Source organism: Corvus kubaryi, unplaced genomic scaffold (genome assembly GCF_017639235.1).
Source record: "Corvus kubaryi isolate FWS band 111438036 unplaced genomic scaffold, C.kubaryi_AGA036_p1.0 37256, whole genome shotgun sequence".
Classification (NCBI taxonomy): domain Eukaryota; kingdom Metazoa; phylum Chordata; class Aves; order Passeriformes; family Corvidae; genus Corvus; species Corvus kubaryi.
In genome coordinates, this window is record NW_024581076.1 from 5,552,432 (window position 1) to 5,563,757 (window position 11,326).

The 11,326-nt window shown below is 45.4% G+C and overlaps 1 protein-coding gene across 1 annotated transcript in view; it reads right to left on the reverse strand.

The window, feature by feature from the left end:
* SLC35F2 (solute carrier family 35 member F2) overlaps positions 1-11,326 on the reverse strand; it is a 46,410-nt gene that overhangs the window by 34,413 nt on the left and 671 nt on the right. The window lies entirely within an intron of this gene.

Genomic DNA, 11,326 nt, shown 5'->3' on the forward strand with positions numbered 1-11,326 from the left:
TCCCATCTTAAAATGCCCTTGATGCATGCAGACCCATCTCTGGCATAGCACATCATGGGCACAACATGCCATTACAACTTCTTACCAAGTTTAATTACTGCTAATGCAGCCACATAAAACTAGTGTGTTCCATAAGATACGATGGGCTAAAGACAATGTGTTTTAAGACAAGGTGTATATTTGGAAGGTAAACTATAATTTTTCTGTAGTTTTGTGCTAAAATAATAGGATTGCAGAATATATGGAAAAGGCTTATCAGATCATCGAGGACAACTGTTAACCTAACAGCACCATGTTCACCACTAAACCACATCCCCAAGTGCTACAGCCACGTTTCTTGAACACTTCCAGAGAGGGTGATTGCACACATCTTTGGGCAGCCTGTTCCAATGCCTGACCACCTTTTCAGGGAAGAAAATCTCTGTAATATCCAATCTAAACCTCCCCTGGCACAACTTGAGGCCATCTTGTTCTATCACTTGTTACCTGGGAGAAGAGGCAGACCCCCACCTGGCTACACCCTCCTTTCGGGCAGCTGTAGAGAGCAATAAAGTTCCCCCCCGAGCCTCCTTTTCTCCAGGCTAAACACCCCCAGCTCCCTCAGCTGCTCCTCACAGGACTTGTGCTCCAGCCCCTTCCCCAGCTCCGGTGCCCTTCTCTGGACACGCTCCAGCCCCTCAATGTCTTTCTGGCAGTGAGGGGCCCAGAACTGAACACAGGATTGGAGGTGTGGCCTCAGCAGTGCCGAGTACAGGGGGATGGTCACTGCCTTGGTCCTGCTGGCCACACCACTGCTGATCCAGGCCAGGATGCCATTGGCCTTCTCGGCCGCCTGTGCCCCAGAAAGCGCTTGTTTACAAAGCCCTGCGCTGAGCTCCATGACGAACATTCCCAGATTTCCAGGCCGCGCCGCCGGCGGTCCCCGAGCGGTCCCGCGCCGCCGCGGGCAGAGGGCGCCCCCTCGCGGTAACGTGGCACCTCCACAGGCCGCAATAACAACAAGGCCGGGGCGGTGGAGCCGCCAAGGTCCCTCACAGCCTGGAAGAAATCCCCGCTCCTTCCAAGCGAGAAAGGCAATATGCATGGCGACTTCAGTGGTAATTAAGCCATTCAAAGCTTTTTTTGTCCTCAGCCTTTAATAACGATAGACCTTGGGCTGCCCTGTCCTCTGAGTTGAAGGACCGCGAGTGTGGGAACAGTGACCTTCCCTTTGAAATTGCAAGGGAGCAGCTCTACCAGGTGAATGCTCACAAGCCCATGGGGCCTGATGAGATTCACACTAGAGGTCTGAAGGAGCCTGCAGATATTATGGCAGGACCCCTCTTGATCATCTACCAAAGGTCATGGGAGTCTGGGGAGATCCCTGCTGACAGGATGTTAGTCCCACCTACAACAAAGTATGTGAGGGAAGACTCAGAGAACTACAGACCTGTTAGTCTAACCTCAGTTCCTGGAAGAATTATGGGGGAAAATTACACTGTGTGCTATTGAAAGACATCTAAAGAAAAAATTATAGTCACCATGGGTTCTCAAAGGGAAATTCTTGATTAACTAATTTGGTATCCTTCAATGATAAGGTCACCTGCCTAGTGGATGAAGGGAAGGCAGTGGATGTGGTTTTCCTGGATTTTAGTACAGCTTTTGATACTGTCTCCCACAGCACCCTTCTGGCCAAGTTGTCCAGCTGTGGGATGAGTGGATTCACGATGTGCTGGGTGAGGAACTGGCTGAAGAGCACAGCTCAAAGGGTTGTAGTGACCGGGGCTACATCTGGCTGGCCACTGGTCACCAGTGTTGTTCCTCAGGGATAAATTCTCAACCCAGTTCTGTTCAATATATTTACCAATGATCTGGATGCAGGAGCTGAATACACCATTAGCAAGTTTGCTGATAATACCAAACTGGGGGCTGCTGCTGACTCTCTTGAGGGACAGGAGACCCTGCAGGGGGATCTAGATAGATTGGAGCATTGGGCTTAAAGATGACTATTCCACTGTATTCAGGACTGGTGCAGCCTTATCTTGAGTGTCATGTGCTGTTCGGGGCCCCACAATTTAAGAAGGATGTGAAGGTCCTTGAATGAGCTTGTCTGCTTTGGAGAAAAGGAGGCTCAGCAGCAACCTCATCTCTCTCCACAGCTTCCAGAGGAGGAGAAGTAGAGAGGGAGGTGCTGAGCTCTTCTCCCTGTTATCCAGTGGCATGGTGTGTGGGAACGGTTCAAAGCTGCAGCAGAAGAGGTTGAGACTGGACATTAAGAAGCATTTCTTCACCAAGAGTGTGGTCAAACACTGGACCAGGCTTCCTAGAGAGGTGGTGGGTGCTGCAAGCCTGTCAGTGTTTAAGAGACATTTGGACAATGCCCTTAATAATATGCTTTAACTTGGTCAGCCCTGAAGTAGTCAGGCAGTTGGACTGGATGACCATTGTAGGTTCCTTCCAAGAAAAATAGTCCTATTCTATTTTATTCTATTCTAAAGTTCCTATAACAATTACTGGGGGGATGGGGAAAGGCAAATGCTCCTCTGTTAAAAAGCTCTCTGCAATTCTGGGTAAATATTAACTATTTCTTTGATAATGTTTGATTTTTAAAGAGTAAAGAGCAGTTTCCTCTGTATATATATATCACACTTATTCAGCATGCCGGACCACAGCATATGTTTTGAGGAAGAAAAAGTAGTTTCTTTGATTGCTTATCCAGGAAAATCTTCAACATTAATTGTCATACTCTAAATGTTAAGATGTGAGTTTTGCCAAATCAGTAATAGACTCAGAGGGCACCCATGGAAACATTACACATATGCAGATGTTACATGATTGTTTTATGGCATAGGTATATTTTAAGAACTGTGAGGATGTTGGATGTACTCCAAAGATTTTTCTCTAATTTCTCAGGTTAGCTAAATTTCAAAATTCTGTTTCTGCACTTCCCCATTGTAAATAAAACTTGTGAACTGAAGCTTCAGCACTTTTCTGCTGCAAGGCATTCATAGTGACCTTTTGTTGGTGGATTAAATGGCTGTTGCACATGCAATACAGACACTCTAGCATTAGAGTGGTGTACTTTGTGCAGAACCACTTATCTGCAAATGCTGGAGCTTCTTTCTGTGCTGTGAGAGAAACCTTTTGGCTTGAGGAGTGCCGAAGCTGGCTGGCAAGGCTGCCACAGCTCCCTGTTGCCAGATGCAGTCAGTACTGAGGTGGGCTATTGCCTGTATTCCCAATAGTCCCACAGAGTGTGTGTGCATATATAGATATATACATAGCTGATCACACAACCAGAGACACAAACATCCTAATCCTGCCTCCTCTTTGACAGTTAAAGGGCTTTTTTTTATTGTGAAATAGTTTTTTTAATACGGCCATGGAATGAGTACAATTCAGGCACTCAGTCTGTCCAGTAACTGACCCTGGACCCTCAGCCTTCCACTTTACTTTGCATGACCCTACACAAACCAACATCTACATATGTGCACTATGGATCTTCCCAGTAACTGTCCCTGGGTCCTCCTGTCTCCCCCTGACTCATGCTCAGAGACATAAACTTGCAGATGGGTCTCAGGTTGACTACTGACCTCACAGCCCCTCCAGTGGTTGGTTTGGACCTCTTGGTCCCTCCAGGAGCCAACTGTCAGACCACTCTGGTCTCCTTGGTATCTAGCCTAGACCTATGGCTTCTCCATTTTATGGCTTCCTAGCTTCTTATCCTTCTCACCAACTAATCCATCTTGATATTTGCAGGTGTGCACACACTGATATGCATCCCCTCACAGCACACAGTGTTCTCCAGAAAGGTAGCATCCTCTCTTGATACAAATTTGTTTCATCTGCACTTGCTCAAATCACACCTCTCAAGTGGGCTTTACAAAGAGCGCTAGAACAGGAGTTGCCTTTTGCTTACAGCATCAAGTAGTGGTTTCTTTCCTTGTCACTTCATACTCCTTACACATTTCAATTGCTGCAGTTTGGATTCCTCCCCAGACTGTAGTCCCCCTCAGTGTAGTACCTGCTCCTGCAGGGATGCTTTCACAGACTGCAGTCATCTCAAGATGTTTCTGCACCTATGTCTTCTTGTGTGTCATCACTTGTACCCTCACAAATCTCCCAGCAGCCGCTTCTCTTTATTAAATGTATTTCACAGAGATGCTGTATGCTTCTGTAATTGGTTCGGGTTTTGGCATATGGTGGGTTGGTGGTATCTGTTGCCAAGCCAGCTGGAACCAGGTCTGAAGGGCAGACCTTCTCCTACACAGCTCACTCCTGTAGCCCCACTGCTACCAAAACTCTGCCAGCTATGCACACTGTAGCATTTTCTTTCAGTTTGAGGCAACTCAGGATCTTTCAAGTTAGGAGCTGTGTTTAGGTAGGAGCATTCTCAGCCTCATCTCAGGTTTCCCCAGCCTTTCACTGCCCTCCAGTGGATAGCGCTGCTTGTCAGCTTTGTCTGCCGTGGCATATAAGGCAGCTTTAAGGTGTTTCCTTTCCTTCCACATGACATCCTTTAGGAAATAAAAAAAGAACAACATGCATGTGAGTGGCAGTGTTCACATCTGAACACTGAGAATCCCTAAAGGTCTTTGATTGATTCCTGCAAAATTAGAGAGCTTTTCTTCTGAATTCAGACACATTCTGGGGCATTTTACAAATTATGTGACTTCCCTATGCCATGGGACAGATGGTGCAATGAAGTGGAGCAGTTGGGTAGGCTGGCATTGTGGTTTCAATCACAAGATCCTCATTCTGCAGGAGACATGGTGCAATCCTGAAGGGAGCATGGGTGGGTCAGTGTGGTTGTTCCCGATATGCTCTGTCATTCTAGCACAGGCACATGGGTGGATCTCACTCTTTTCTACTCCCTGAACTCAGAGGCTACAGAAATAGTCCTGCATCCTGAAGCGGAATCATAGGGCTTCCCTCTCCAGGGTCTTTTTTCAGTCCCCTCCAGTTACCCCAGTACCGTTCCATGTCCTTAGTTACAGGACTGGTTAGACAGTACCTCATTGATGATTACACCGCTTGTTTTCTGATTTGTTGTTGTTTTCCAATTCTTGCTTCAGTTACCTCTGGATGCTTTTCCATTTCTTGATGATCATTGGCACAGATTGGCTATCTGTGTCCTTCAGCACACCAAAGCCATCCCCCAGCAGGAATGGAACCCTGGCTGGCAAAGGCCCTAGCACAAGCACAAGCACACTGACCAGTAACCTATTTACACAGGTACACCTCCTTTTGTCTCCTTTCTTCTCTATTTTTTCACATTCATTCCTCCCAGGTCCAATTTGATCTTTCCCTTCCCTGTCTTTGATCCTTCCCCTAAACATCCCATAGGAAGTCTTGTACAACCCCAAAATGTTCTTTCCAACTTCCTGTGGTGAGTCCTATGGTCCTGTAAACAGTAATACTGGGGTTCCCCTCCCTGCCATTGTGTCTCTGCTTCTTTGTGTTCATGGGAATGAGCCTTCAGTCACATAACCTAATCTTTGCCTAGTCCATAAATGCTGTCCTCATTTAGGTTCCCTTCTTGAAGTTCTTTGGGGTAAAAAGTCCCTACATGGCTCTGCGACAGTAGCCTTTTAAGTCTAACCCCGTCTCATGATTGCCCTTACTGTGAAAATTTTGTCCACTATGTCTGCTAATTCCTTTCTACAAACTTCTTTGTTCTAAATATCCTCATGTGATGTGTGCTTTTTGAGCAGAGACACAGTCTCTTAATGTATAAGAAATTTTATTCACTTTTAAAAGACTTTAAGTTCCCATGGACAGAGGGAAGGCTTCCTGTCCTAAAGGCACTCAGTCTACCTCCAGTGTAAACAAGGTGGGGCTTCAACTGGAAGCATAGGGGATGGTGTTCTGGGAGAAAGACCGTGGGGCCTACTTCCAGTTGCAAAACCTAAGACAAGCCTTTACACCAGAAGTAGGAGTGGAGGGCAGCTGTCACTGCTTTTTTGTCTCTGATCTACACCATGCATGCCATGGTCATGAGGAGATGAGGTGGTGTGATACTCCACTGAGTGATACAGTTTGCCTGAGTGGATGGGTAAGCAGGTAATGATGATTCCTGATCTGCAGACACATCCCACAGAGATCAGAGCTTCAGCCCCGCCAGGCCCATACTGGTAATCCCAGAGGAACAGGTCGCTCATTCTGACTGGTTGACATGCTGGGTCTATGGACAGCAGTTTAGCTTCCATGCATTGCAGTTCTTGGGCTTCAGCTCCTACATGGTATCAGATGACTACATGTGGTGTTGCTCCCAAAGGACTATCACTTTAACAATTTAATACCTTTCATATTAAATCATTGATATAGGGTGGCAATGGTTCTGCTAATCACACAGCCTGAGGCCAAATATCTTTGATTTCCTCCATCCCAGAGGCAAGTTAATAATTCGCACCAGAGTTTCTATAACCCTCCATCCCTCCATCCAAGTAATGTACAAGAGAAGAAACATTACCTGTGCTACCAGCTCATACTGGATTAATCTAGTCAGTTCAAACTTGGCAGATGTTATCACAGCTTATTTGTCTGGGGAATTCTTCCACATAGGCTAAACTCAGCAGAACTTACCATACAGGGAAGTTCTTTGTTTAGCATTTGCCAACAGTGCAGGAAGACTTGTTTGCCTGTCCTGAATTATCTCAGCAATTACCTTTATGAAGGCAATTAAAAATAATACACCTTTTAAGAAACCATTAGAGATTGCATCTGACCAAAAGTGGGAATCTGTGAAAAACAGATGACCGTGATGGTGGGCCATGACTTGTAGGATTCCTTCAGAAATGCAGTGCTTACAGAAAAATGTACCTCTTTGATCAACGTGCCCAAAGGGTCCATGGCACAAATCTCAGACAAAGAGCATTCTTTGTTCGTGGAAATCTATATTGTTTCATACACCAGCATTTCCCAAACAGAAAGGAAATGTAGGAGACAGATTTTATCAGAGCAAAAGATGCACAGAATCCTAGAAGGAGTCATTCCAAGTGACAAATGGAAGAGTGAGGTGTGAGAACAAATATTTTACCTGTTTTGTGTAGCAGAATAAATTTCCATTTGGGGTTTGGTTCTTAATCTTACCTAAAGGCAATCTAATCCTGCCTAAAGGCAGGTTCTTGGGCAATTTAGGCATTATCTCTGAAATGTCAATGAGCATGAATTCACTTTAGTATTTTAGTGGAGCAGGTTGCATGTTCCTGTATTTTCCTGGCACTTTCCTGAGTTAGATGTGTTTCTGTAACTGTAGCTGTCTAAGATGCCATCTTAGATGTCTAAAATGGCAAGATTCTCAGAGCTACATACCTTCTATTGCTCCATGAATACATGGATGTTTGGGAGGGAAATACACTTCTTGTAGTACATCTTATCTAGGCACAGCAAAGATCAAGCTGTGAGTCATTGCTCTAAGTATAATATAATATTACTAACATTTTGAGGGAGGACATAGTTGGCCAAGTGGGGTGAGACAATGATGGGCCTATAGTTCAGTTACACACTGTTAACCAGTGTGTAATACAGATGGCTTAAGAGTTGATGAGATGTGAGGAAAAGTATAAAAATATCTAATGATTGTAAAGCATTTGTTGAGTAAATACCCAGTCCTTGATTTTTAATACTCTGTTAAGTTGGGATTTTTTTTTTTCCCAGGCTTATCTTTGACATTACGTTGGAGGTACTTCAGGAAGATCAGGTCTGAACAGTTAGGAGAAGTTTTTCTTGTCCTAGATGGGTGTTTCTCTTCTTCACTGACTGCCTGTGTGAGTTCATTCAGCTGTGGAGTAGTTTCGCTTGCATCATGTCTACAGAGCCATATTAATGCCGCGCAAAATGAACCTGTATGTAGATCCTGATTTATTTATTTAGATATTTATTTAGATATTTATTTTTCTATAAGTCCATTCATGGATTCTGATCACTCAGTTGGGCAAGTTGTTTTTTTCCTGAGGTTTGTACAATATTTTTCCATACACATATTTATCTCAACAACATAAGGAACACCATCATCAATCAAGGACATCTTCTAAGATGTTGTCATTTAAGAAATATCCTTCCTGCCATCATGTGAAACCTAGCTGGCCTGGTGACATCTTAGAGGAAGGAAAGTCACTGCTCATTAGCAGGGAGTATCCCACCTCCAGTACTACTCTATGAAAAAAAAAAAGAGCTTGCAGAAAAAAAATCAATAGTTTGCATCTATTGAAACTTGCTCTGTGAAAAAATGAACAGCTGTATCAGCCTCCAGGCCAATAGCCTAGGCAATTAAAACAGGCATGGATGGCATCTTGCTTCCAGACTGATCCCTCAGTTCTCTTAGGTCCTTGGGTGGCAGCAGAAGGCATAGTTTCTCAGTCATAGGCTGTCTGGGGTTGAGAATCAATTGCTTTCATCTGTGTTTCTCTAAACTTCTATGTCAGCACGTGTTCATGTTCTTCAGAAGTGCTGTGATCTATGTAGTCACCCACCCACTTACCAACGTTGGAGAAAAATCCATTCCAGGTCAAAAATGTAATAGGAAATGAGGAATTTTTAGATTGAAACATCTTGGATTTGCAGCTTAGTGCAGTTATCTAGGTGATAATGGAGAAGATTTGGAAGTTTGAGGTTGTTTGGCTCTTTTATTATTTCCCAGAATTTAGGTTTGATTCACCTTCCCTGGGAAGAGTAGATTGAAGCTGCCCATGCAAAAGTGGTAGAAACTGCCTGAAGGAAAGTCAGGTTCGTGTTGCTACTTTAACCACTCTGCTCTAACCATCCTAGCTCCTCAAAACATAGCAGTTTTTGATTGCTTCTTCTGACTGCTAGTCTGAGATTTTTGTGAGAACTGTGTGTTGTCAGGGCCTCTGTACTCACTGGTAAATGAAAAAAACTGAATGACTTGGACATAAAATTCACCCACCATGTTCACTTCAGAATAGACAATATAAATGCAGGTTCTTTAGGTAACATTTATCATATGACACTCAAAAAGATCACAAATGAAGGTGTAAGTTTTTGCTTTAGGTAGGTATATACCACAGTCTTTCTACAATGACAAGCTTAGCTAGACAGACCACACTGTGGTAGCTTGATAATATTTGGAGACATATTTAGCTCAACTGTAAATGCCCTAGGCAAATTGACTTTGCTCACCTGTTAGGAATTAAATGAGCTGTGTAGCTCATTAGTGTGGGGTTCTTCCAGCCCAGATGTGCAAAGGATAGCAATCTGCTGTGCATCTGATCTTCTAGGTATTATACAATGAACAAAGCCCACTTAAAATTTTTCAGTATTCACATTTGGCAAGTATCAGAGCTACTGATAGCATGTACCTCAAACCTCTGTTTCACATGCGAATACTTCTTGTATATAAGTGCTACTTTTTTCAGAACACTTTTGGAAAGAGTCCCAGGAATCACCTGTAACCATGACCCATGCAGAACTGCAAGAAATTGACTGATTTTAGCCTTACAAGGGTTCATTTATCATTATCATTGTTAACACAGTTTTATTTTAAAACAGATGACCGTGATGGTTACTTAAACCATTGTTACTTAAAGGAGCAACTAGTCAAGTACAAGGTGTGTTCAATTTATTTTAAGAAGAGCTGGTGAAAGTACAAGGGAGAAATGTACAGGATTGAGGAGGGAACACTCAGAGATACATGCAGACACAGAATCACTATGTCCCAGGGACTGACTGGCCAGCCCGCAAGGTCCCTGGAGAGAATGGATTCTTGGAGCAGGTGGCATCTTGCAGCTTCAGCTCAGCATGCATAGAAAGATAAATCCCTCTGGCAGCTCCTGGCTATGCCTTTTACAGCTTCTGGACTTGCTGGCCAAGTCTTTGCTGGAAGGTTCTGGGGTCATCTGGATCTGTTCCCCAGGGCCAGACACCCATTCATATCCCAGACAAACTCATTTTGGGGCTAGGAGACATGATCTCCCAAGCAGTGCATGCAACCCCTCTTTCAACTTCACCCTGCCCTCGGCCTCACTCATCCCCACTGTGGAGCTGCAAGATCTAGCCAAGCCTACAAGGGAAATCTACCAGTCTCACACTGGTGACCAAGTAACACATTGCAGTAACAATACCAGACTCAGGCAATGAGAACTGTCATCACAGCAAATTGCCCCAAAGAGTTACAGAAGAAATGTGGTTTCAGATATGCCTCTAACCAGCCACAGTTACTTAGGCATTTAGCTGCATTTGTGCTCGACATGAATAGAGGAATACAGGCTGTGTGAAAAAAAATGTCACCCATCTCTTCTCCCTGTCCTTTTCACTGTCAAAGTGCCTATTCATATCAGTATCCACTTGCTGCTGACCTTCTGCCAGCAACAACCTATTTCCCAGCTCTCCCAGCCTACTCAGCTGGGTTTTCAGGCTGTCTGCCCATGGCTCCCTCACCCCAGCCCGAACTACAGAAGAACCTGCTGCAATTCTGTTTACCAGAAGTCCAACGATTTCCTTTTATTTGGCTCTAGTGCCCTTACCAGCCATCTGGGGACTGTTAGTGTTTGTTATCCCATGTGATTCTGAGACTTTAAAAGAAATCTGAGGAATCTATTGCTCAGCAGATTTATCGTAACATTATAGTCAGCTGAAGATCCCAGGAGGGCAAAGAAATTTCTCTGATGCGGGAATCTCTTTTGACACAATTCTTCTGTTACCATGGGTAAAGGCACTTTCACCAAGGCCAAATACATGCAGTTTGTTCCACTGGGAAATGAAGAGTGTATGTCCCTATCATTTCCAGTATTATGTCCTTTCTCTAGGCAGTTTGTATGGTTCTCTCTGGGGATACCTAGATTGCTAACTGTCCTTTTCCCTTTTGCCACTTTCCCAGCACATCATTACAATCTGGCATTTGTTCCTCTCTATCTGTTGGCCTGCCCAGCTCCCACCCCACCTTCCTTTCCAGGTCCATGCCCCTTTTGCACCTGCCGATCTGGTTCCCCCACACCTCCCCCAGTATTTCCTTTCTGCTCCCAATACCTTTGCAAAAGTCATGCTTTTAACAGTCTCCCACGATTTTCCATGCCGGCCTGGTGCCCTGCCCCGGCATCCCTCTTCTCCTGGCCCAACCCTACACTTGTTGCCCGCGGGGGGAGCTGGACGCTGGGCACGGGCTGTAGCCCCAGGGCAGCATTCCCTCGGCGCGGGTAGCCGCGCTGCGCTCCGTGGGCTCCCTGCGCTCGGCGCGGCGGAAGAGGGCCCGTCTGGCCGCGCACATGACGGCGCGGTGGGAGGGCGGCCCTGGCGGGCGGCTCGGCCGCGCCACCGCCCAGCGGGCGGCAGAGGCGGCCCCAGCGCGCACCGGCGGCGGCAGGGCCGGGGCAGCGGGAGCAGCCGGGAC